Source organism: Pleurodeles waltl, chromosome 9, assembly GCF_031143425.1.
Source record: "Pleurodeles waltl isolate 20211129_DDA chromosome 9, aPleWal1.hap1.20221129, whole genome shotgun sequence".
NCBI classification, from domain to species: domain Eukaryota; kingdom Metazoa; phylum Chordata; class Amphibia; order Caudata; family Salamandridae; genus Pleurodeles; species Pleurodeles waltl.
Genome location: NC_090448.1, coordinates 749,462,521 through 749,488,255, shown reverse-complemented (window position 1 = coordinate 749,488,255; position 25,735 = coordinate 749,462,521).

Here is a 25,735-nt window from a genome sequence, read left to right as displayed (position 1 = left end):
ATGGAGGGTTTTGTAGGCATGGGTCAGGAGCTGGAAGTGGCATCTTTTCAGGATCGGGAGCCAATGGAGGTCCTTCAGGTTCAGGGTGAGTCGGGTTCTTTTGGGCAGGTTGATGATCAGTCTGCCAGCTGCGTTCTGGATTGTCTGGTGTCTTCGCATGACTTATGTGGTGGACTGTGCAGAGTGCGTTGCCATAGTACAGTCAGCTGGTGATGAGGGCCTGCGTCACTGTCTTCCTCGTGCCGATGGGGAGCCACTTAAAGATCTTACGGAGCTTGTGCAATGTGTGGAAGCAGGCTGGGGAAACAGAGTTGACCTGGCATTTCATTGAGAGTTTGCTGTCGAGAATGATGCCGAGGTTGTGGGCATGATCTTTCAGTATGGGGGATGAGTCGGAGCTCTGCTGGCCACCAGAAATCGTTCCAGAGGGTTAAGTGTCTGCCAAAGATTAGAACCTCTGACCACATTACGAATCTGTCCCTACCACACTACGAATGTGCCCCTACCACATTACGAAGAGTAGGTGAGACAGGGATTTGCTAGGAAAACACTACAGCCTGACTTCAAGAGGAATTGTGTTATTGTTTATATATGTCATAACATTACTTTGAAAGCGTGGAGTTAGAAATGAAATACTTTTTATTATACAAATAAGTATTGGGCTGGACATTGATGATTTATCAACACTGCTGTGCACTCTCTGAGTTATGAGTTGTGTTCAATAACCTGTGTTCACACTTCCCCCTCAGAGTAAGACTTGGACTGCTCGAACATAGCTACCAATGAGACTAAAGTGCAGAAGGTGTACTTGGCCCAGTTGCTCAGGATCCACAGTAGGTCGGGCCCCAGGGCATCAGGACTAAAAGGCTTCTATCCCCACAGATGGGCCCAGTAACCCCTGCATTCCTCGTGGCCACCTGAAAGGTGATCCATCATTTAGAAAGTAGAATTGTCCGAAACAAAAACAAAAGCCAGATTTCCATCTAAACTTACACAAAACAGAAAGGACCACAACTATCTTCAGTCGCTCCCTTTGTAGGAAATACATGCCTTGTAAATGAAGAGATAAATATTTCAACTACCTTAGAAGACAAATAAAGGAAAGGTATTGTTCATATGATTAAGTCATTTCCGGGACTCTTTTCGGCTGAATCTGGTAGACCTCAATTAATACAATACTCCACAGTCATAGAGCAAAGGAAAGTAATACAAAACACCCTAAATGATACCAGAAGCATGTAGATTGGCAACACAGAAATAGATTTAAAAATGCTTCAGATAGGTGTAATAGAGCCTCCCAGAAGCAAGTAGAACTCTGGTAATATTAGTCCCTACACCTGACAATTTCATCCAATTCTGAATTGATTTCTATATATTCTATACATATTCCTTACAAAAAACAGATGAGATGATCGAACAATTAGGAGGCACCCAATTGATAATAATTTAGACTTAATGGAAGGATATTGGCAAATCCTCATGAACATCTATGACAATGAAAAGACAGACTTTGCTGGCCCAATGGCCTATACCAATTTTCTGTACTTCCTTTCGGACAGCATGTGGCTCCTGCTGGCTTTCATAGACTCATTAATACTTTAGTGCAATCTCATAAAGGTTATACAACGGCATACTTAGGTTGCATTATAATCTACAATAATTCAAGGAAATATCAATACATTTTTAAAAAGTCTTTAACACACTAGAAGAAAAAAGCTTAAGAATACATTTGAAGCAAAGAAAATTGGCAGCAATGCAACTAAGATATCTGGGGTACCTATTGGGAAAAATAAACATTTTCCATTAGAAAAACATAGCAGATAAAATGGAAATTGAATTTTCCTAAACAAGGCGATACTTGATGGAATTCCTTTGTCTGTTTAGACACCACAGAATGTTTATAATGATTTCTTCCCACATTGGGACACCATTTGCAGATCTGTTATCAAATGAAAACACAAATAAATGAAATACCCAGAAAAAAAGTGATACTGAGTAGCAATAATAATCTGTGGGTTCTAAGATATTTTTCGGTACTAAAAAAACTTACATTTTAAGTCAAACATAGGGCAATAAAAATCCTAGAATAATGTCAGTTTTAAATCCAGGTTCACAGAAAATCTTCTTCAAGGCAAAAAGTTTTAAAATATATACATTGTTTGAATTCAGCTCTCTTTATTTTTACTAGCTTTATTACCACAGTTATATACATTTAGTTACATGGGTCCTTTTCGTGGATACACTCTAATGAGAAAAATCACCCACCGGGCAACTCCTGTAATTTTACCTGAAGAAAGCAACTTTGTGAGGCCTTTTCCTTTTGTTACAATCAACCTATCAGGGAAAGATTTACCAACATTTAAGGTAAATACATTTTATTTAAGCATTAGGGAAAGACAGCAACCAAGAGAATAATAAATCCAATAATAAATCGTACTGCTTCTGCTTAACCCATTCCCTCACAGTGACTCTGTGTCTGCCTCCCCAGAATCAGGTCACTCCCCACAAATTAAGTTTAACTTTCTATATATAGTTTAGTGGTTTGCAGCTATGGTTACAAGTAAAGCAAAAAGTGAGGCAGCAGAACCATCTTGGACAGTTCAGTGCCACCCATCATTTAGATAAAAATGCTTCTTGCAGAAGGCCATGAAATATCTTGATTATGAAACAGTTTTGTAAACATTGTCATCAATGGCTTTGGTCATACCTTGGTATACTTGCATTCTTACCTACTTAAAAGTTTCCATCCGACATGTAGGCAGAGCTTTGTGGAGACCCAGTTCATTCAAGTCTACGTCTAGTCATTATGGAAATGAATAGGGTTTGTCTGTGTTGACTTATAGACGTAGCATATTGCCAAAGATCTCCATCCTCTAAAAGACACATGGGAGGTGTTCCCTAATGCTGCAAAGGTACAAGAGCACATTGTCTGTGTACAATGAAATAGAATCTCTATATTGGTGCAATTCAATGCCTCTGCCAAAACCCTCCTCTATGCTGCTGTGGGCTCCACTACCAAAGCAAACAGAAGTGATGACAGTGGGCATCTTGTTCCGCTATGCACCAACAAGGATCACAATAGTACCTAACAATTTTGAACATAAGGGACAGCTTTGTATATAGGTTTACAATCCAGCTACTTAAATTATTTCCAAATCCCACTTACCTTAGAACAGAGAAGAAAAACTCCCAGTACAAGGAATCACATGACTTCTCCATCTCAATAAAGACTCCTACCTTTCTGAGGGTGTAGACAATGGATTCACCAATACCGAGAACAGCTGTTTAAAGTTGCTGGTGTGTTCTTATTGGGTTTCATTCCTGATTTGTCTGGATTTAGTTAGCTTGACATCACACCAGTTTGCCACTGCTTTGCCCAGTATTTTACAGTCTAAGTGTATCATTGCTAAGCGGCGATATACACTAAAATCTACTTGGTCTTTGCCTTGTTTTAGGATAGCTACCTTTTTGTAAGAAATAAATGTTACTGCTGTAGCGTAAAGCTAGCAAAAAAACATCAGAACTCTGATCAGCTCTCTCGACATGGAGGGCAGAAAACTATGGGGGTCATTACAACCCTGGGGGTCTTTGACCACCAGGGTTGTTTTGGCAGATTTCACCACCAGCAGGCTGGCAGTGAAATCCTTGGTATTACGACCGCGGCGGAAGCGCCGCGATCGTCCTGCCACTTTAGTCCCGGAGGTTTCCCGCCACTTTAGTCCTGGGGGTAGTAATCCTCCAGGGCAGCGCTGCTTGCAGCGCTGCCCAGGGGATTACGAGTCCCCCTCCCGCTAGCCTTTTCATGGCGGTTTGCACTGCCATGGAAAGGCTGGTGGAAAGGGAAGTCGCGGGGCCCCTGGCATGGGCAGTGCAGGGGCCCCCTGCCACAGCCTGTGCAGCTTTTCACTGTCTGCCATGCAGACAGTGAAAAGCGCGACGGGTGCAAGTGCACCCGTCACACGGCCGCAACACCGCTGGCTCCATTTGGAGCCGGCTCCTGTGTTGCAGCCGAGATCCCTGCCAGCCCAGCGGGGTTCTCATAATGGCCGTGGCGCGAGTGTGGCTGCATTGGTGGCCGCCCGGCGGTCAGACCTTGGCGGGCGGCTTCAGCTGCCCGCCAAGGTCGTAAAGCCCCCACATGTTACCTGGCAGCAAGGTACATTTCCAACAGTTGTATGGTTAATAAATCTTTATGCATTTTATAAACTTCAGATGTTAGTCTGTCACTGCCTGGCGATTTACCTTGAGCTGCACTTCCAATTGCTTTTGTAAGGTACAACCCTGTGGGAGCATCTGGCTCTTCAGTTTGCATTCTAGTTAGTGTTTAAAGCCCTGCACCCTTACATATTCTAACAGTGAAGTCTCTACCAATGCCAATGTTGCCTTGTACAATCTTCTGAAGTAACAATCTCATTTGTGAGGGTGCCAAAAAGCCAGCAGTAGTTAGGAGTGCGAAAAACCGGAAAATTAGTTCAAGGGCTTTGTGTTTTTTTATAAACCAGGCAAGCAGATAACCAATACTGTACACTTTTTCATTTGGTCTAGTTATGCTTTTGCAGGTCATGAGCTTCTGAGCACGGGTATCCTGAAGTCGTTTCATTCTCTCATGGTAAAGTACCCATAATTATCACCATTCCATTTGAAAAATAAGACTGTACACTGATGTTAGACCTGCAAGATCTTGGCGTGGTTTCCCCTGTCTTTTTGGCTTCTGACCTCCTGTTTTGATCCTGTGCTGAACGTTGTCTTTGGTGGCTTTAGGACTCTGGGCACTTTACCACTGCTGACCAGTGCTAAAGTGCAAGTGTTCTCTGTCTAAACTGGATTGGTAATTGATTTATCCAAGATTGGCATATTTGATTTACTAGTAAGTACCTAGTGAAGTGCCTTGGAGTTGCCCAGGGCCTCTACATCAAATACTACTAGTGAGCCTGCAGCACTGATTGTGCCACCCATGAGTAGTCCTGTAAACATGTCCCAGATCTGCCACTGCAGTGTCTGTGTGGTCAGTTTGTATCCACTTGCCAGGCCCAAACCTTCCCTTTCACTATGTTTAGGTCGTCCCTAAGGGAGGCCCAAGGCAGCCCCATTGGCAGGGTGAAATGTATTTAAAAGGTAGGACATTTACTGGTATGTTGTACATGTCCTGATAGTGAAACACTCCTAAATTTGTTTTTCACTAATGCAAGGCATATCTCTCCCATGGATTACCATTGGGATTGCCTTGAAATATCTTTTAAGGGTAATTTCTCATTGGGAGCAGATAGAGATGTGGAGTTTGGAGTCTCTGAACTCACAATTTAAAAATAAATTTTTTTGGTGAAGTTGTTTTTTAAATTGTAAGTTTGAAAATGCCACTTTTAAAAAGTGGGCGTTTTCTTGCTTAACCATTCTGTGCCTCTGCCTGGTTGTGGAATACATGTCTGGGTCAGGATGACAGTTGGACTGTTTGTGAATTCACTCTAGACAGTCACACAAATGGAGCTGAGGTGTGCCCAGCATATCCTGATGGGCCTTCATTGGCTAGAGTGGAGGGAGGAACTGGCACTTGCACCTGAATAGGTCTGTGCCGGCCCTTACACAAGGAGACAAAGACATTCACGCGCCCACCAGTGCCAGCAATCGCTTGGGAACCGAGGACAGGAAGGAAGTGGCAGCTCTGGGTAAACAGATTGTTTCGCTGTATTAGAGCATTTGGTTTTCATACTGCATTATAAATATGACAAACAATTGGCTAAAATACATTAAATAGATAAGAGAAAACAAGAATTAAAACGTACATATTTTCTACGGATGGGGAATAATTATATGAAAGTATTGAAAAAGAATGGGGACATACAAGAACGACAGACCTTAAATTGTCCCCTTTAGTGGACACCAACTACTATTTGTTGCTGCACAGCACAGGCCATAATATTCATTTGTGGCTTCCACTTCTTTGAGGAGCTGGAAAACGAATTTCTTCTTTTTTATATCTGAATACTAGATTATTTCACCTGAGTTCATACAAGCTTATTAGCTTGTGTTTTGTCGAGATGTTCTGCTGGCTCTTGTCTTGTGTTGAGACTATTACGCATCTTACTTGGAGTGTCTCTTGTGAAGTGAGCCATAGTTGCCTACTCAGCAATAATAGCTGCAGTTCTTGTGCAAGGAGGAGATGCCATCCATGAAGCAGCAGAGACGTTCAATAGAGATATGAGATTCCAGACCTCTAGTTTTTGCTTTCTCAGATCCATTTTCGAGTTCCAGCAAGTGCTGGGGCTAGCTGCTGATCGGGATTTAGGTTAGAGTTTGAGGCAGGCACAGTGGTTCTGTATGTAACGCAGGATGAAACAGTGGGAAGTGCTTCCATGGGATGGGGTGACAGTGTTGTCCCCTAAGGACAAGAAAACAATGATACTGCTATTTGAATGATTATTATAACAGAAAGAAAAAATACACTTTCTTAGTAAGCATTTGACGACCTACACTTTGTAAAATTCTGTTCGAGTTATACCCTGAAGAAACCTTTGGTCATTATGCATTTCCCTCTCACTGCCATGAATGGAGCAATTATTGTCCTTATTTTCATTGGACGGTTGTTTTGTTGAGTGACCATGGCGGTGCATGTAGCTGAGATGCATGAACAGTATATGCATTGGAGCTTGCTGGTGCCCTTACTGGCACTGAACATACTTTGCCTCGTGAGCAGCCAAAGAGTGATTGGGGAAGCTCCTCAGAAGAGGGCTCTGTGAACGTAGTGTGGGAATGCTCCGGAACCTGCTGTCTGCTAGTGTTGTGTGCCAAAGAAACTAAGAACCAAAGTCAGGGGTTGTGTAGAAGTGAAGCCTAAAATCACATCAGGAATTTTCAGATTTTTTCCACGTTTTAGGCCCTAATTTCTGTCCTCGAGATAAAGAAAGCAAGCACTGAAGATATACGGACAGACCAAAAGGCCTACGTGCACCAGTTCACGAACACCAATAGACATACAGACACTCCTGCACACAGGCCTCAAGGAAAACACGCACACACACGCACACACGTCTCGCTCACACATGTCTCGCTCCCTCACTTGAAGACACCTAATTTGAGAAAAAGTAATCAGTGGAAGTGAAGGCCCATTTAATTCTTGTCCTCTATTTTTGGGGAAATTATTCTACCCAGTGATAGAGAGCTTCGGTCTGTAATTCTGTCCAAACCTTTAACGCCTGTATGTAATACTACAATGCACCCTTCATGCCCATTCATTTTTATTTAAATCTATTTGTTCACGTTTTTGACCTTCTCATATGTAACAGATATACTTATAACAACCGACATAACTGAATTAAAATATTTTCTACAGAGGATGTGCTTTAGCAATTCGATACAACTGTACAGTTAGGTGAGCCCGCAAACATTAGGCGGCAGGAAGTGCTACACAAAAAAACAAAAACATTACAACATTGTACATGACGCGCAGAGGGCCCTTGCTTTCAGTATAAACTTGTGGTCGAAGTGGGCGGGGTTGGTCCTACTTTTCTGATTTATGGAAAAACATTCTCCTACTTTTTGTAAAAAGAGAACCGTCCAGGGACGGTTAGTTCCGATATTTTAAATGTGCTTCAGCTGAAACGCCATGCAGCGAGTCTCCTGTGCTGTGAAGCCGGACAGAGAGCTAGACAAGTCTACCAGGGCCCCTGCTTTCCTGAAAGAAACGCAAATGTGCACAACCAGTTATTATGCAAATGTAAAGTCACTTGGGAGCCAGTACTGGCTTTAATTGGTGGAATCACTCAAAGCTTTGGATGGCAAAGATTTCTTTTTGAGGGGTAGTGCAAAGAGTTAACAGCTGAGCTGTGAAGTGCCTGCGTTTAACTGAAACTGTATCTTTATCGCACTTACTACCCCTGAAGAGGTGTTGAAGGGACAGTTATGTAAAAAAAATCCATAATCAAAGCAGGTCATATATCACTAATGTCCTTCTATTTCATTAGGGACATGAGGTTTTTCCAAAGACATTCTTTGTCAGGAGTATGGACAAATTTGGAGAATGGTGTCTCTCCGTACATGTGACCTTTTGATTCAAATTAACTCTACGGTTATCTTTGTTGAAAAATCTTGATGTGAGTAAACATATAGTAGGTTTTAGATAAGCCTCATATTTTTTATTAAAGTGATGGATATCTGTGAAAAATGAGTCGTTTTAAGATGGCTGCCATGATGATGCGACCACTTGCCTTGAATGGACTGGCTTGATACATACGAGGAGGACCTTGATGTGAGTAAATATATAGTAGGTTCTAGAAAAGACTTGTATTCCTAATTAAATGAAGAGATATTCATGAGAAATGATTTCCCCCATGGCTGGCCACTATTATTATGAGAGAACTTGTGGAATTGTGCTTTTATATATGTGCGATTGTGGGTTCTGTGAAAATTGGTCTGATGCCTATGATGAAAAAGATATGGGTATTGGAGAGATATTAAATTTAGAAAAACTTTATTTTCCATATTGGATAGAAGGACATCAGTGATAAATGATTTGTTGTATGATGACCGCTTTGATCATGGCGAAACTTGGCCGCCATGATCATGAGAGGACTTGCAAAAAGACACTTTTGTATATAGACAATTGCTGGTCTTGTAAAAACTGGCCTGATGGCTATGATGAAAAAATATGGTTATTGGAGAGATGTTGATTTTAGAAAAATTTCAGGTTTCTTACTAAATAGAAAGACATTGGTGATAAATGACATATTCTAAGATGGCTGCCATGATTATGGCAAAATTCGGAGAACAACGTTTTCCCACACACGTGATTGTGTGTCTTGGATGGGCTGTTTCGATATCTATGATGAGTATCTGTGGGCAATGGAGAGGCGGGCAATTTAAAGCCGTTTTTTTCTGCATAGTTTGGTTTGTTACACGCCCTGCATACCGACACTGAAGGAATGTTACTCCCCCGGTTTGTGGAAGACCAGAAGGTATCGTAAATCTTATATATGAGAGAGGCGCGTTTATGGTGTGTCTCACTGAGACCTGATTTGAAAACATTCTGGCATTGTTTATTAATAGACAATGGCTGCAACTAAGTGAGAACTTGTCTAAATAACAGCAGAGGTATTTTTAGTCAGAAATGATGTTGGCAAATCATGGGATTATATGGGGTTGGGAATTGATAAGGAAGAGACCAAATATTGAGCCTATTGGCTGTAATAAGTATTAAGTAGCGGGCACTACTAAATGGGAAAAAAAGAAAAAAATAATGATAATTTATGTTCTCTTTTCTTTGTCTATTTATTAATAATGATGCCACTGGATTAATAAATATAGCTGATAACGGGTGATAATTGGAAGTGAGAATTTCATTTTGAAAGGGTGATGCGGTTTCTTTTTCCTATATTAGATGCTTATTTGGATGTACTAAAGGCCACATGGAAAATGATATGACAAATCAATTTGAAGTCAATTGACTAGGTATGTGTAAGAGGATGTGTTAAAACAATTAATCATGAGTTGGCACTTATATATAGGTGTTGGCATTCTTAAGGTTATGTATTTAGATTTTTTTGTAATTGATTTTAATTATGTAGTCATTGGTGGGTGTGTTTTATTGCACTAGTTTTGGGTAGTAACAAAAATATTTAAAAAGACGGGTTGTTTTTAAATATATTTCATATATATTTTATATATATATATATATATCCTTCAAACATTCTCCGCAGTAAAGAAATAAAGCGCCCAGCCAATTTAACAGCGCAATGAGGCACTTTAATGCATCTTAAATCACTGGCAAAACGAAGATTATTCTGATGCGTTTCGGCTGACAGCACAGCCTTAATCATAGATACATCGCTCTGCATTTCAAAAATGACCACGTGGTGAAGTTGACTCGCCTTTTATACTGTGGCCTTAAAGTCACATGTTCACTTTACTGCCAAGAGTGCACTTAATTATTTATCTAATTACATCAGCGTAGTGATAGTTTTCTTTGTGAATTAAAAGTCAATATAATCCTTTCATACAAGTTGCCAAAATTCATTTGCTATATTAATATCATTTCCAAAAGCACATTTGCTATTTCGGTAATCTCCTTTTCAAAAGAGGCAACAGATTTCTTCGTGTTCAACTTTTAATGTCAATTTCATAAACATACTACAGCTGCTCATAGCTATCGGCCTCTTCATGCAATAAAATTGTCAGTGGCCTACATTTCACCTTTGTGCCACTTAAACGCTGCAAACCAGTGAAAAGGATGCTTTTGAAAAGGAGATTACCAAAATAGCAAATGTGCTTTTGGAAATTATATTAATACAGCAAATACATTTTGGCAACGTGTATGAAAGGATTATATTGACTTTTAATTCACAAAGAAAACTATCACTACGCTGATGTAATTAGATAAATAATTAAGTGCACTCTTGGCAGTAAAGTGAACATGTGACTTTAAGGCCACAGTATAAAAGGCGAGTCAACTTCACCACTTGGTCATTTTTTAAATACAGAGCGATGTATCTATGATTAAGGCTGTGCTGTCAGCCGAAACGCGTCAGAATAATCTTCGTTTTGCCAGTGATTTAAGATGCATTAAAGTGCCTCGTTGCGCTGTTAAACTGGCTGGGCGCTTTATTTCTTCCCTGCGGAGAATGTTTGAAGGATTTTATAATGAAGGTTCTCCGCCTTCATAGCGCCTAACCGCCCTTTTTCTGATCTGGCTCTCAGCGGAGAAAACTTGGATGATAAATATATACAATTGTTTAGATATGTAATAATTTGGGTGATGTTGTAATTGTGTCTTTTTTATATGTTTTTCATTTTTTTATATATGTATATTAATAGTAGCTTTTTATAAAAAATGAAGTATTCCCTTGTCAGGTCCTTTCCCTGTGGAATAGGGTATTGAGTTATGTATTTATTTATAATGTTGTTGTAGTTTATTGTCTTCTTTTTGTGGAGTTCTTTTTTTTTTTTTTTAAGTTTCAAAAGTTTTATTACGAATATATAAGGCGGTACATACAGCATATAAACAAACTGTTTAGCTTTCAAAACATTGTTTTTGTTCGTTTACCACAATTATTTCCATTGTAAGCATATATACATGTACTGTCAGGTAAGTAAAAATTCCCAGTTGCATAGTTGAGTTGTGTACCCTTATTTTGAAGAAGAGTGGAAAACAGGTGGGGGGGGGGGGGGTGGTAAGGGGAGGGGGAGCGAGGATAGGGTTGTGTAGGAGGGGTTGGTCTTGGTATAGGGGAGAGACAAAATAGTCATATGAAATGGGGAGGGGGAGAGAAGGGAAAGAAAGAGGGAGAAAGAGGAAGGGTAATCGCGGGGGAATGTAGAATGAAGAGACTCGAGGTAGGCAGGGGGTCTTTGTATCCTGAGACTAGCTTGTTCAGGCCTAAGAGTAGATCGTTCCGTACTTCTCCGTCTGTAGCAAGTTATTATCTAGGGGTAGATAATATGTATGATAGATATGGTAAGGTCGGTTAGAGAGTGTCTACGTCTTATATGAGTTGATTTCTCAGTCCTTGTTTGTGTTAGGAAGCGACTTGTATTACTATGTTGGGTAGTTCAGGGTCTCGGGCATGTGACAAAATTAGAGGCCTGTGGATTGATAGAGAGAGAGAAAAAAGAGAGAGAGAAGAGAGGATAGCGTAGCTAGGGAGAGAGAGAGGGGGCAGTAGGAGATTAAGGGCCTGATTACAACTTTGGAGGACGGTGTAAATCCGTCCCAAAAGTGACGGATATACCACCTACCGTATTACGAGTCCATTATATCCTATGGAACTCGTAATACGGTAGGTGGTATATCCGTCACATTTGGGACGGATTAACACCGTCCTCCAAAGTTGTAATCAGGCCCTAAATGTGTTTCCGGAGTCTAGGATTCTCAGAGGGTGATTGGTAATTAATATTCCCTAATCATTGATCATTGAACATTGATCATCCGTTGGTCATCCACCAGCCGCTTCATGGTCTCTTCAAGAATGGGCGCCAGACCTCCTCAAATTGTTCTGCTTGGTCCTGTAGGTTATAAATCACTCGTTCATGGGTAGCCGTTTGATACATGGCCGTCATCCATTCCATGGGTGTGGGGGCAATGCTAGATCTCCAGTGCCGGAGTATGCATATTTTGGCCGTGGCTAGCGCCGTGTGGATTAATCGTTTATGTGCCCGCGATAGGGAGGGATACGGGCGAATGTCATGTAGAATGATAAATGCTGGTGGGGTCGGTTTTGGTATCTGTATGAAGTCCGATAAGGCGAGGCGTACCGCGTCCCATAGTGACTGTACCGTGGGGCAGTGGCATAAAATATGAAGTTGGTCGCAATATGGCTCTGTGCATCTCCAACAGTTCGCGTGAGGTATCAACCCTGCCCTGAAGAGTTTAACGGGGGTCCAGTACCATCCCTGAAGGATTTTAAATAGGCAAAATTTCAGGCGTGCTTCACGTGCGCCCCTGTCGAGGGCTTCTAGTATGTCTGGCCATTCTTCGTCCGTGTAGGTTATCTCTAGTATGTCCTGCCACTTTAAGCGTAGTCGTTCAAGTAAAGGCTGAGAGTAACGGTGGTTAGTTAATTCGGCATAGAGGCCAGCCAAGACGCCTTTTTGTCGGCCCCATTTCTGAAGATAGGTGACGATGGGTGAGGTTTTGAGCAGCCACGGGGGGGTTCCTAATGTTCTCCGCATACAGTGTTTGAGCTGTAGATATCGCCACTCCTGGTTACTTTGGATACCGAATTCTTCCTGGAGGGAGGCGAATGTGCGGAAGCTATCTCCATCTATTATGTGAGATATATTGTGGATACCTGCCTCGGACCATTGGGGCCATCTGAGAATAGTCCCTCCTATTTTAATGCTTTTATTCCCTGCTATGGGAGCCTGAGTATGCAGGGAGGGGTGTACTCCTAGTAGTCGATGGGCTCTGCACCACGCTGTGTTTGTAGCCTTGAGGATGGGGTTAGTTAAGGGAACGTGGTCGGCGTATGTTCCTCCCATCTCCGTATACTGTCCATATAGGAGTTTCTCTGTGGTCACCCATTGCGGTGGATCGGCTATATCCGGAAGCGTATATATTAGCTGTGAGAGTTGTAGGGCCAGAGAGTATTGTTCTACCGAGGGTAGTCCTAATCCTCCGTAGAGCCGTCGTGCCAGTATTATTGCAGGTTTCAGTCTTGGGCGTGAGGAGCCCCAGACGAAGGCCCTTATGGATGCGTCTATTAATCGGAGTGAGGAAAGAGGTATCTATAGGGGAAGCATGCCTAACACGTATGTGAAGCGTGGTAAGGTGACCATTCTGACCGCCTGTGTCCTGCCCCACATGGACAGGCCTAGTAGGGACCATTTGGCAAAGTCTTGTTTCATTTTAGATATAAGGGGGTCTATGTTGTCCCTGACCATATGTTCTAGACCTCTGTTAATAAACGTTCCTAAATATTTAAGGCGGGTCGGGGTCCATTTGAATTGAAGGCCATGTATCGCTGCCCTCGTCGTTATGCGGGATAATGGTAGTGCCTCACTTTTATCCCAGTTTACCCGATATCCGGATAGGGATGCAAAGTCTTCTATAGTGGAAAGTAGTGCTGGGAGCGAGGTTTCTAGATCGGACATTGTTAACAGAATGTCGTCTGCGTAGAGATATATTTTGGATATGCCCCCGGTGATATGGATCCCTTTTATTTGGTGAGAATTTCGTATGGTGGCAGCTAGGGGTTCCATGGCCAATAAAAATAGGAGTGGCGACAAGGGGCATCCAGTTAACCTGTGCTGTGGGGTGGTCATATAATAAACGTACTTTAGAGATAAATTTTTCCCCCAGGCCAAAATGCTTCATGGTTGTGAATAGGTAGGGCCACTCAATGCGGTCGAATGCTTTCTCCGCGTCTAGGGACAGGGCTAGGGCTTCGTCAGGTAATTGTATGGATTCTAACAGTGTATGGCAAAGAGTTCGCATATGATTTCTGGAGGTACGGCCTGGTACAAATCCTACTTGGGTATTGTGATTCAATGATGGTATCACCTTGCGGAGCCGCGCTGCTAGAACACTGGCTAGGAGTTTGACATCCCCATTCAAAAGGGAGATAGGACGGTAACTGCCGCAAAGAAGGGGGTCTCTCCCTGGCTTAGGCAAGATGACAATCGTGGCTTTATTGGATAGAGCGCCCAGGGAGCCTTCTTGACATGCTTCCGTCAGTGCTTCATGTACTGCGGTTATTGCCTCCTCCCCAGCCCATTTATAGAATTCCGCAGGGAATCCGTCCTCTCCTGGTGATTTATGGTAGGGGAGGCTTGTTATAACTTGGGTTATCTCTTCTTTGCTTATGTTACCGTCCAAGAGGGCCCTGCCTGCCTCAGACAGACGGGGTAGATTGGCCGCGGCAAGGAATGTCTCCATTTGTGTTTGATCTGTCGTTGTTTCAGGAGTGTACAAATGTCGGTAGTACTTGGCGAACTCATTTACAATGTCTTGTGGGCGAGTTAGCACTGCTCCTGAAGAAGATGTTATGGCCACAATGGCAGAGGCTGCCTCTCTTTGTCGGAGCTGCGCCGCTAGGAGGCGACCTGCTTTTTCCCCTTGTTCGTAATGGCGGCCTCGCAATTTTTGCAGTGCATATTCCGCCTGAGATGTATAGAGTTCATTGTGTGCCATGCGGGCCTGTTCTAAGGCGTGTCGCAGCCTAGGGGATGGTTGGGCGGTATATTGTTTAGTGAGGTCCTGTATCGTGGTCTCTAAGGTGGTTTGGCGGGCTATTCTGTCTTTGTTGGCCAGTGCTGCATCTCGCATCATATTCCCTCTTAGGGTTGCTTTTGCTGCCGCCCATAGGATCCTTTTTGAGGATACAGTGCCTGAATTCTCGGCCATGTATGTGGTTACATGAGCTTTTAATTGTTCCTTCCCTTGTGGAGAGCGATATCTGTGTACAGCCAATCGCCATGGTTTACGACCAGAGAAGGAGAGTCCCACCTGGATCCGGATTAGTATTGGGGAGTGATCTGAGAGCCCGCTGTCTAGGATACAGGTGTCTTGTATATGAGGGATTACAGTGTGTGATACTAAGAAATAATCCAGACGCGATTGGGTGCCATGGACGGTGGATAAGAAAGTATATTCCTTATCTTTCGGGTGTTGTATTCTCCAGCAGTCCACCAGACCGACGTCAGTGGTCAGGTCTGTCAGAAGCGCTCTGTCGTGATTGTTACATACATCGACAGGGCCTGTCCTATCCATTATGGCGTCTTGGACGAGATTCCAGTCTCCCCCGATTATGTATCGAGTAGTTCCGATTTCTGTCAGGAGGCGATTTAGCTGTAGAAGGAATGGGCGTTTTGGGCCGGTTGGTGCGTAAACGGATCCCACGCATAAAACCGTGTCCCCTAGTTTTAATTTAGCAAATATATACCTTCCTTCCGTATCATTCCAGGTTTTAATGATAGTGACCGGGAGGGATTTACGCACTAGTATCGCCACTCCACATTTGCGGGGTCCGTTACTTCCAGATTCCTGACTCGTTGGACGGCAACTGAAGGCAACATTCCCTACCCAATCCCGTTTAAGTTTACTGGATTCCAGAGTGTCAAGGTGAGTCTCTTGAATCAGAGCTAGATCTGTTTTTTTGGATTGAAGATAGGACAGTATCTTTTTCCGCTTAACATAGCTCGTCATGCCGTGTACATTCCAAGAGAGTATGCGTAATGGTTGCGTCGCTTGAGGGTGGGGCTTCGACATATTGGATAATTGTGAGTAAGTAAGCACCCTCGATCCGGGGTTGGTGTTGGTGGGGGGGGGGAGGGAGGGTGGGAGATATTGACTTAGTAGTTAGAGTGGGAGTTGTGTTTCGATATGATACGGTGTTTTATTTTATTTTATTTTATACGGGGGTTAGTAGCTGGTGGAGGCCAAGGGAATCCTCTGGAGAAGAAAGAGAAGAGAGAGGAGAGGGTGATGGAAGAGAGGTAATATAAGTAGGACGAGAGCCAGATGGAGGGGAAATATGAGGGAAAAAGAAGGCAAGGAGAAATGAGAGGGAGAAGAAAAGAGGGAGAAGGGGGGAGGGGATGGATGCGTGTGCTGAAGTTGAGATTGAGAGTATAGCAAGAGAGCGTGCAATTTGGGGGAAGAAGTGGAGAAGGGTAGGGATGAGGGAGGTTAGGAGTCCAACCTCCTTCGTTCGTTAGGTCTGTAAACGGCGGGACCGATTTCTCTCGGAGCTCTCGTGCCGTCGGGCGGTCTCGATCGGGGGGGGCGAAGGGGGGAAACAGCAGACAGCCAGTTATCGATATGTCCGTGATAAGGAGGGGTGGGGGGGGGGCACACAGCAGTGCTTATGTTTATGTATCAGGAAGTGGGTCTGTTCATCGGTGGTTAGTGGCTAGTGTATTAGTTATATAACTAAAGTGTATATTGGCAGAAGTAATGATCGGTTAATAACTATAGTACCTGAGCGGCGCTGGAGAGGAGGGGGAGGGTGTCGGGTGTTGATGGGGTATGGTGTTTAGGATGTTGTGCCTAGTACTTGATGTTGTATGGTATCGTAGGGTGTTTAGGAGTTCATAAGATAGGGTCGTAAATTAAAGTAGGGACTGGGCAGACAGAAAGACCGAGACCGGCTGGCGAGGGGAGGGGGGGGCAGGGCAGAGGAGGGGGGGAGAGAGCTCAAACAGAGTATTATAGTTCTCGCGTATGCATGGGTACATAAAGATACCAATATACAGTATAATATAATACTTCCTGAGCATTTCTTTTCAACTATAACACTGCCTCGTCTCGTCTCGCCTTACAACTGTTCAATGACATATTAGGTTGATCAACATAACATATCCTGGCATCTTATCACATTATCATGTTAGGAGCCATTATGCCAAACGTCTCTCTATTAATCGTAGGATAGGTAATGAGTGTAGCTGAGCCCCGGGTTACGCGAGGATAGTGCGTATCTCATCCTATTACTAACTCCTTGCCGTGTATTATTACATCATAATACTGACCTACTAAGGTCTTACTTGGTATGTGCCACCATCATAGTCGTTCTGTTGTTGATGATAGTTTAAGATAGTAATAATGATTAGGATGGGGGTAGGTACGAACATCTGGGGAAAAGAATAGCTAATAGTTTATAATTTACATTGTGATGTTATAATGTGGTGTGGAGTGGCAGTGTAGAATGTCATAATATTTCGCTTTGTTATGCGGTATTATGTTGTATTATGTCCTCGTGTTCTATTTTTTTTTTTTTTTTCCCAGTTTCTTATTGTAGAATAAGGTAAAGTCAAGTAGTGGGAGCTTTGATATGTTTCAGGTTATATCGTATTGTGTGTCCCTGTATTGGAATTAATTTATCTTTACGTGGTCTAGTCCCATCCCTTGGGGTGATAATGGGGGCTAAACGGTTCTAATGTCGGCGCTGGTCGAGTGTGGTGTGTATTAGGAAAGTTTCACATACTTTGTTGTTTACTACCATGAGATACTTTGTAGTGTGTGGAATATAAGGTAAGTTCCATGATAGTTAATTAGTGTTTATTTTTTGTTATCTGTTTAATGCCCCTGTTACCTTGTTACCTTGTTATAGGGTTATAGGGTCGGGACCGGGCCCTTATTCAACATACAGTGAGTTGGTGGGGTCTGATCCCTGTTCTAGTAATCATCATCTGTTGTGTACTGAGGGCAAATAACGATTTACTGGTAGTTTCCATTATAGGGCCTCGGCTCTAGTCATAAAGAGCATAGATTTTTCATGTATCTGGTTTTAACATTGATACTAGCAGTCTTAGACAATTACAATAGTAATACACATATGATCCGGAAAGGTACTCATCCTTCCGCGGAGTCTATAGTTGTTATTTTCGACTCTCTGGCGATAGTCCCATAAGTCGTCTTGTCACGTTACCTTCTCAAGAAGACCCAGTTGTAGGCTTTAAAGGGGAGCGGGATTTGTCTCTTTCCGATAATTGGGTGTGGGTTACTACTGCGTGTAAAATCTGACCCCTGTCATCATATGATCTAGTTAGTCTCTCCATGTCTCTACCTCTATGACTGGCTCCGGTGTCGTGTAGAGCCGTCTTCACCTTTTCTATTCCCGAGTGGGGGGTTTCGGCCCTATCACTGCCTCCTACAATGTCATGCTCACTGTCTGTGTTGTAAGAGTCCATAGGCTGGGATTGGAAAGAGTCAAGGAAGAGTCTCAATTCGTCGGGGTTATAAAAGTCCTTGGATACTCCATTTTTTGTAACCCACATTCTTGCAGGGTCAAAGAGACCGTATTTCATCTCTAGTTTGCGAAGCCGGGGTCGTAGGGCTAGGAAAGCCTTTCTACGTTCGTTGGTTTCCTTGGAGTAATCGGCGGTTATTCGGATCTCGTGCTGGTCTATTCGGAAAGGGCCGTGGTTGCGTGCTACTTGGAGTATTTGTCGGGTTTGATTATGCCGCAGCAAGCATGCGATGATTGGGCGGGGCCTTGAGGAGTTGTCAGAGCGTTTTGGGCCTATCCTGTGTGCCCGTTGGAATTCTAGCGGCGGGTCAAAGTCCAATGAAATCATTTTTGGAAGAGTGGAGGTCAGAAAAGTCTGCATATCCGAGCCTTCTTCGTTTTCCGGGATCCCAAGTATGCGGATATTGTCTCTCCGGCTCCTGTCCTCCATGTCCGTTAGTTTGCTCCTGAGGTAGATGAAGTCTTGTTCTCGCACCTGAGACGTGTTGATCTGCGTCTCTAGTGATCCCATGCGTTGTTCTAGCCCTGTCACTCTAGATTGAAAGCCGGCAATGTCAGATCGCATGGATTTGGTTTCTAGTGTCAATGAAGTTATAGAGGCGTCCATCCCCTCTATGCGGCGGCTGACGGTGGTGATCTCTTGTAGTATCCTGTCCATAGTCGTGGATTGATCTTTATCAGGCATCGTGGTGGACTCGTTTAAAGGTGGCGATGTTTGAGGGTTTATCTTCGTGGGGGTTAGGCGTTTGTGTTGTAGCGCTTCTGAGAATAATAGTTGTCGTGCAAGCTTGCTGACAGGTTTATGGTTCGGTTTGTTGCCGGGCATCGCCTCAATTGTCTACAGAGTCTGACCACGTGGGGCCCGAGATTCCCTCCGTAGATTCCGATAAGGATATAGATGTTCGGTGGCTTACACTGGTGTCAGTCCACTCCCTTCTCCTGTATCTCTGTTCTCTTGGCTCCCTCTGGCTCTCCTCATCTCCGGTGCCCCTCCAGTCGCTCACCCCTCTCGTCCCCTCGCCTCCATGTGCCTCCCGTCGTGCCCCTCTGCCCTCCTCAGTATTAGTTGTCTGGAGGGGGGGGGAGAAAGTTTATTATCTCAGCGGGAGGGTTTTTGTTGTCCCTCTGTGATGGAAAAGAGGGGAGAAGTCGTGCCTCTGCCTCCGGCGATGCCGTTCTTATTTTGAAGAGATTCGATCCTACCTCTCTTCGGGTTTCTCTCCCGGCTGTCGAAGGGGCCGCACCCCTTTGCTGCGTCTTCCCGTCTCCCTGTGGGGGGGGGAAGGTCCACGGGTGTTTGTTGGCGTTGTAGGGAGATGGATGCGGGTCGTCACGGCTCCCGCAGTCCCTGCGGCCTGTTCAGCTTGCTCCTTGCCGCTACGGGCACGCCGTCCCCGGTCTTCCGAAGACGTGACTCCGCCCCTTTTTCCAGGCCTTATCGGCCTGGGGCGAGTCGCGAGTTTCCTGCCTTGCGTCCCGCTCCTACGGGGTCCCCGGACATGGTTCCGTGTCACCGCTGTTGTAGGGGTGGAGGGGCACCGAACCCGGTGTGTTGTCCGGCTGTCTTCTCGCCCCCGTCGCCCCTCCGGGACCGCCTCGGCGCGGAGCTCTCGCTCTAAGCGGCCATCTTGTTTCGTGGCCCGGCCACGCCCCCTTTTTGTGGAGTTCTGTTTGTGATGTAAAGAATTGTTACGTGTTTATTGAATGGGAGTCATATTTATTGTATTCCATCCCTGAAGAACTCCTATGTCAAAGGACGAAACGCGTTGGCTATTGCTGTTATGGATACGTGTGTTTTTTTAAAAGAAAAAAAAATAAAGAGAAGATTTGTATAATATTATACCAAGGAATTGGACATTGAAATATTGTTGATGGTGGTGCACTACCAGTGTTCTAAATTGAGTCTTTTCCTTTTGTTTAAGGATTACACCTTGGCAGCAGGTGTTTGCCTTAGTGCACACAAATAAGTAGGACAAACGAATATCAATCATATTACTCTTTTATACTTTAGGAGTTGTTGGGTTAGGTGTATTGGTTGGTAGCCTGCTGCTGTACCTTTTGAGAATATTATGATAATTTTCTATATATGTGTAAGCAGCATCTCAAGCACCAGGTGTTTTGGCATTTCCTGTATTTCTACCCAACTATTTTGCAATGCTCCCACTATTGCACCACATGCCAAAATATTACATTTGTGTATGGGGTACAGTTGTCTAAGGGTATCAAAGCGGGGACATCTTAAGGATTTTGAGGCCCCTGGGCCAAACGTATTTTGGGGTCTCTGTGTGAAACAGTTTTATTTATGATCCAGTTTCTGCTCTTTCATGCCCTCTTTGGCCAGGTCACTGACAGTGCAGAGGCACACTGGTCTAAATTCTAAATGTGTTTACATCAAATATTCAGGGATAGTGATGTGTCTTTTCAATATTGTAAAACAGAAGCAACTTACTAATATTACTGCAAATAATATCCGTGACACCCTCCCATTTCTCATATGTGAGGTACTGTTTTGATCTAAAATAAACTTTTTATGGATATTGCATGAAACATGAACTCATTTGTCTACAACATTTCTGTAATAGACTCTCACATTAAAAATAAATTAAAGGAAAATGCTGTTCACAAAAATCAGTTTTCGAATTATTCAGGGTCAGAAACTCTGCATAAAAGAGATGGCTGTATAAGGCGGCCCCTTGGGTCCTGTGCCAGAGCCCACTTTGCCCATGCCTTAAAACGTTTCTGATTAAAAGTGAAGACAAGTCATCAGTTATCAGGACTCCCATTCCCTGCCACTTAGGAGTATTCGCTACCATCACCAACACCATATTGGATGTCCAGGGCATAGGCTACACCAGTACTAGTGTGAGTAGAGAAGTTCCTCAAGAGCACCAGGTGGTATCTACCAGCCAGAGGTATCGCCACCACAGGAAGCAGATCCTTCTAAGGAGGTGCCAATATGTTGGATCCAAACATACTACATGTTGCAACGTCTGAGCAGTACAAACCAATCCATGACTACATCATTCAAAGAGGAGGGGATGCGATGGGGAAAAGCATGACCATGGAGTTGGATGAATGGGGCTTAGTTAAAAGCCTGACACAGATGCTTCTTTTGAGGTTTTTACGTGGGAAGTCAGCATCAGCAAGGAGTACAGTAGGCTATCCCTTTGTTGCACCTGCTACAGGACCACTTCGCTGGTGTGAACAGCAACAGGGAAGGGCATGAGTTGGTTGAGAGCTTCCCTTGACTGTTAATCCAAGGCTGCAAAGATACATTGGTGGTAAATGCTGCTTACCGCCGTGCAGAAGACCGCCAACACCCCGCTGCGCCAGAGGAATTCCGCTACAGCTATTACGACCCACAGGCTGGAATCCACCAAAATCTAGACACCCACACAACTCCGCCACACCAAAGGTCAGTGATAAACTGGCGATAACAAAACCTCCACCGTCACGCCAACAGGAATACCCCCACACTATCACGACCCACGAATGCACGCAGCGGTCCTTCAACCGCGGTATTCCATTGGCGGTACACACCGCCGTGCTCAAAATACACACACATTTACAAAACACAACCACATTGGACAATTCGAAATACACACACCTGAAACACATACATAAACCACTCCCACACACTCAATACAATATAAAACACACACCCACTTCACCCACAAACCCCTACAACAAAAATTGAGAAAGAAGCACAGAGAGAGCCACCACCATCAACAATACTAGCATCCACAGGCACACAACACCATCACTCACACAACATCCACGCACCTCAGACAACACACACAAACACACCCCACACATCACCCACACCGCACCATGGCACCGCAAAGACACCCCAGGTTCTCTGAGGAGGAGCTCAGGGTCATGGTGGAGGAAATCGTTTGGGTAGAGCCACAGCTATTCGGATCACAGGTGCAGCACACCTCCATAGCTAGTAAGATGGAGCTATGGCGCAAATTCGTAGACAGGGTCAACGCAGTGGGACAGCATCCAAGAATACGGGATAACATCAGGAAGAGGTGGAATGACCAACGGGGGAAGGTGCGTTCCGTGGTCACAAGACACCAGATTTCAGTTCAGAGGACTGGCAGCGGACCCCCACCTCCTCCCCCACAACTAACAACATGGGAGGAGCAGGTCTTGGCTATACCGCATCCTGAGGGCCTCGCTGGAGTAGCAGGAGGAATGGACTCTGGTAAGTCAAATCTTAACTATTACATCCCACACCCTACCTGCATGCTATCACATACCCCACCTTCACCCTCACCCCCATCACTCCAACACCTCACATATGCCCCACTATCACAACACACACACCCCAATACCAAGCCCGGCATGCAACAACAAGGCATGGACACCCATCACCAAAGCATGTCCACTACAGATACCCACACAGATCCCCAAGCCAACTATCACACATGGTCCTAGACAAGAATTCAAGCACTGGAGTAGAGGGTCACCCACCTATTGCACAAGATGGCACACACAGATGCAATAATCATGCCTTTACACCCCTGCAGGACCCCTATCCAACGTCACCGGACAGGAGGTTCCAGACATGTCCACTCCCCCCACAGAAGAGGCCCACAGTGATGACAGCAGCTCTGTCCAACTGGTTCAAGATGACCAGCCCGGCCCATCTGGGTCCTCGGGACAGTCGGTTCCCTTGACACTGGCACATGCCACCACAGAGCCTCCCCCCTCAGGAAACACCAGCACAGCACCCACACAGCGGGCCCATCCCTCTGTCCCCAGGACACGTCTAGCAGCAGTGTGTCCACCACTACAGGGAACCCAAGCAAACCCACCAACCCAAGAAAATCAGGGACCTGGGGGCAGTGGCAGTGGGCACACGGTTCAGGGGACAGATGAACAGGAAAACAGGGGAACTGGAAGGACAGCTGTGCGACAGGGGGAGGACAGTCCCAGGGAACCCACTCTCCACGAGGCCCTCCCCAACATCATGGGAGCGTACCATCATTCCCAGGAGACGATGGCAACGGCACTGGCCAAATTTCAGGAGACCCAGCAGCTGCAGGAGGAACAGTATCTGTGGATGAGAGAGGAACTTAAGTCCATCAACACCACCCTGGTCACCATTGTAGGGGTGCTGAAGGACCTTGTGAAAATCCAGAAGGCACACTGTGGCACAACAAGAGGCCTCTAACACTAGCCTGGATGATGAGCAGCCCACCACCTCCGCCGGCGCTAGTGGACAGGAGGCACCGCCACAGGACAACGACACCAGCTCCCCAGCCCCTGCAGATGGAGAACCACCCTGCAAACGGTCCCTGAGATCCAGGACAAAGACAAAGAACAATGCCAAGACCCCCGCCAGGAAATGAGACCACCCTGAATGTCATCCTTCTGTCCCACTTCGTCACCCTGTCCATGCATCAACTGCCCTAGCTGCACTTCCTATGCCCCTTTGGACAATGTACCTGTGAAACAAATAGACTTGACTCTGCCATGGACAATCCTCCACCATCACCCCTGCCCATTATACAACCCCCTCCACTAATTTACACTGAAATAAACACCCTTGAATCACAAAACAATCTGGAGTCAGTCTGTGCTTTCACAAATGTGTATTTGCAATAACTAAGGAAAATAGCAATGTCGATTGTATTGCCAACATACCTATGTCACACAGTTCTAGTCCATAAGGTAATTTAGCAGAGGTCACACAGTGGGACCCACATCTGTGAAATGGAAATGCAAAGTGACAAGTTAGGGTCCATTCACTGGGTGAAAGTGACAGACATATGATAGGTCTAACAATTTATGAGATGTGTGAGCGAGTGAAATCTTCTTACCTGTGTCTCACTGGAAGTATTGCTGGATAACGTTGTTTCTGTTGTCGATATCCTCTTCTTCTGCCTCCTCTTCTTCACTGTCCACAGGCTCCACAGCTGCCACAAGACCTCCTTCTGGACCATCCTCCTGCAGAAAAGGCACCTGTCGTCGCAAAGCCAGGATGTGCAGCATACAGCAGGCCACGATGATCTGGCACACCTTCTTTGCTGAGCAGTAGAGAGAACCACCTGTCATATGGAGGCACCGGAACCTGGCCTTCAGGAGGCCGAAGGTCCTTTCTATCACTCTCCTAGTTCGCCCATGTGCCTCATTGTAGCGGTCCTCTGCCCTTGTCCTGGGATTTCTCACTGGGGTCAGTAGCCATGACAGGTTGGGGTAACCAGAGTCACCTGAAAATATAGAGGGACAACTGTTAGACACACACTAACCCTTAGGGACAACCCCAGACAACTATTCAGAGGGTATAGGGTCCTTGTCCTCACCTATTAGCCACACACGGTGCCTCTGGAGTTGCCCCATCAAATAAGGGATGCTGCTATTCCTCAAAATGTAAGCGTCATGCACTGAGCCTGGAAACTTGATATTCACATGAGAGATGTACTGGTCGGCCAAACACACCATCTGCACATTCATTGAATGGTAGCTCTTCCGGTTTCTGTACACCTGTTCACTCCTGTGGGCGGAGGGGGTACCAATGCCACATGTCCCATCAATGGCACCTATGATGTTGGGGAAAAGTCCCAGGGCATAGAAGTCACCTTTCACTGTGGGGAAATCCTCCACCTGAGGGAAAACGATGTAGCTGCACATGTGTTTCAGCAACACACTGGACAACATGTTTGAGAACATAGGCTGGGACATCCCTGATGCAATGGCCACTGTAGTTTGAAAAGACCCACTTGCAAGGAAATGGAGTACTGACAGACCTGCATTAGAGGGGGGATTCCTGTGGGATGGTGGATAGCTGACATCAGGTCTGGCTCCAACTGGGCACACAGTTCATGGATTGTTGCACGATCAAGTCTGTAGGTGACTATTAAGTGTCTCTCTTCCATTGTCGACAGGTCCACCAGCAGTCTGTACACCGGAGGATGCCACCATCTCCTCACCTGCCCCAGCGGACATGCCCTATGGACGAGAACAGCGAGCAGAGAGTCAGCCAACACTGAGGTATTAAATAAATGATTATTGCACACATTTGTCAATCCGCAATGTGCCTGTCACTGTGTGTATGCAGGCCTAGATAGGTGTGACACATTTAAAATTAATGCCATGTGACCCCGTGAAATGGCAGCTGCCTGACCTGTAAGGTGGGACAAGGGGATATGAGATAAGTGCGCTGGCGTTGTACACCATCGCGGTAGGTGGTCGAAGACCGCGGCGCAATCCTGCATTGGTTAACATTGGACCCTATGGGTCCCAGGAGTCAATGACGAACTACGCCGGCGGTGATGGTACGCACCGCCGCGGACGTGACCGCCATTTTCTGTCTGTTCACTCACTTGATACCTGACCTTCGACAGGAGAGGACCTACACTGCAAGTGCTGCTGTGACCTCAGTCTGGAAGCTACGATGGCTCATGTGTCTGGGGAAAGGGCCCCTGCCTTCACTCCGGAGGAGTTGGAGAAGCTAGTGGATGGGGTCCTCCCCCAGTACACGCTACTCCACGGTCCTCCAGACAAACAGGTGAGTACACTCTGAGCATGCTGTATGGGCAATGCCTGTTTGG